This window comes from Nanorana parkeri, unplaced genomic scaffold, assembly GCF_000935625.1.
Source record: "Nanorana parkeri isolate BGI_ZX_2015 unplaced genomic scaffold, ASM93562v1 scaffold317, whole genome shotgun sequence".
Taxonomy (NCBI): Eukaryota; Metazoa; Chordata; class Amphibia; order Anura; family Dicroglossidae; genus Nanorana; species Nanorana parkeri.
In genome coordinates this window covers 408,888-411,356 of record NW_017306585.1, presented here as the reverse complement: position 1 = coordinate 411,356, position 2,469 = coordinate 408,888, and the positions used below count along the sequence as shown (strand labels likewise).

At 34.9% G+C, this 2,469-nt stretch overlaps 1 protein-coding gene across 1 annotated transcript in view; it reads right to left on the bottom strand.

Moving 5' to 3' along the window:
* The window catches only part of VWC2 (von Willebrand factor C domain containing 2), a 333,726-nt gene that overhangs the window by 319,265 nt on the left and 11,992 nt on the right, over positions 1-2,469 (bottom strand). The gene's annotated exons all lie outside the window — the stretch shown is intronic.

Below are 2,469 nucleotides of genomic sequence, written 5' to 3'. Positions count from 1 at the left end.
TATATATATATAACTTTTCCAAAGAAATCTGGGTAATAACAATTTTTGAAGAATTGATGAAGGGTACATAGTTCACTTTAGTTGTTAAGTTATATATATATATTCCTGGGACCCTAATAGGAAGACATGCTACAGTGAAAATACCCTAAAAATCTCATGCCCTTCTTGCTACTGTACCTACTGTATACGTGAGCTGAAGGATTTCAATTCAATGTACTGTATGTAAGGAAATGTACAGTATTTCAATATCTTTAGATGTATGTGTAAAAGAGGTCAGGTTGGTATAAATATTGTTAATGTGTGTGCAATATTTGTATATTGGATAATTAATAATTGAATCTATGTACAAAAAGGCCACTACATTTGCTGATTACATATGCAGGATCTGTTTCCTCCTGTAGGTTACTACACAAAAGCTCTGCTTAATGCTTTTTCTCATAGTACAAATCTTTGAGTCAGCCAGATCATTGAAAAAAATGGAGTCTCTGTCTGGCAGATATCTCAGTGGATACTTATGTTTGTGGATTATCTGCAAATTGCTATACTTAATACATTAATGAAAATACGGAACAATTAAAGTGACATAACCAGAAGTTAAATCTTAAAAATGCATTCAAGCATTAAGAAAAATATCTAATCTCTGTATCACTTGGTTTTAGATCCTCAAATCAATTCTGAATTTGACACTGTCCTTCCTTGTGGCTACTTTTGTTCCCCATGGTCCCTGTGTGTTGTAAAGTAGCCACTCCAAGCTCACTCCTGTGATGTACTATAATTTCAACACAAATAAGTAAAGTAAATGTAAAATTATTGCCCATCACAGGAGCAAGGTTGTATATGTACGGCGGCCCTGAAGTGGTTCAACATGTAAAAATAGGAACGTTACATAAACAATTACTTTAAAGTGTATGTGTAGCCAAACCCAGGCAGGACCATAATGAAGGGTATGTTTTGGGTAGATTCACTTTGTGTATGAAAAAAATAGAATTATACTGCTATGTATATTGTTCATATTTCCCAACAAGAGCAACAACTGTAACTTTGTAATAGTGTACAAATATTGAAAATTAGACTTTTGTTTGCATTTACTAAATTAAAAAAATCTACATTTTTGGACCATTGTGCTTCAACTGCCTTAAATTTTTACAGACGATTATTTAGCACCACCATTTATTGATTCCACCATAATTTGTACTTGGATCATTATTTAAACATGTTAGTTTTTCTCTACAAAATAAAAGCATCAGCTTTTGTACAAATTCACCATTTTAACACAGGAAAAAAATCAATGAAATTGCTTTCTCAATTAACAATACTAGATTAAAAACATAGCTGTAAAACATTCAAACAGGAAGAGAGCAATACTGTGTAATAACACACTCTGCAATGGTGATTCAGTTATTTTGCAGCCAGCATAACTAGACAAGTTTTAGATTCTAGCCTTTATCTGTACCATAAAAAGGGTAATATGGATGCTGAGATGACCACAAGGGTATAAATAATTAATCTCCTTCCACCCATTATCGTAAAAATGAAATAAAAAGCAATTCCACATGGATAAACTCTAAACATTGCAAAGATTTTTTTTAGCAAACTTTGTTGCAGATTCATTTTTGTTGGCACTGAAAAAGTGATGTTTGCTTATTACACTATTTCCTTAAGGCTGGGTTCACACCTAGGCGTACCGAATATGCGCGTTTGCAGCGCGTTTCGTGCCGCACATTTTTACCGTGATTCACAGTAAAAAAATGCGGCAAATAGGCGTTTCCGAGGGCTATCCGGCTGTATCCTAATGGATACGCGTGGCAAATATGCCCCAAAGAAGCTCCTGTACTTCTTTGGGCGTAGGACGTTTTGCAGCGCTGTACGGGCTGTAAAACGCTCAGGTGGGAACCATGCCCATGGGCAATCATTGGTTTTCACATGTCGAGCATTTTACAGCATGTAGGAATGCGCTGTAAAACGCCCAGGTGTGAACCAGGCCTAACTGAGAATGGCAGTATCTGCCTTACATAACATGTGCAATCTCCGTATTACACTAAGAAAGTAGTATCTTTGAAAATCATATACAGTCTTACAAAACATATCAGTAAGTAGCACATCTAAGTGTGTTTTTTAACCCTTTCGCTGCCAAGTCCTCCGGAACATTTTTCAAATCAGCTGGCCAAGCCATTTATCATTTTTTGCATTTTTTTCCTATTGATTTGCTTTTCAACTGCTGGGTCGCTAGCGTTTGTAAAAGACCCCCCAAACCATATATTTTCTGAAAGCGCAGGCCCGGTAGAATAAAAAGATGGTGATACTAAATTTGTAGGCCGTGCGATAATTGTGCAAATGTTTCTCAAATTAATATTAAACCGATAAAAATACACAATTCAATTGATAAAACACACTAAAATCAGTATCAGCGCACAAAAAATAATAATTTTCTGACTAAATCTAAAAGATAAAACTATATTGAGTTAATAA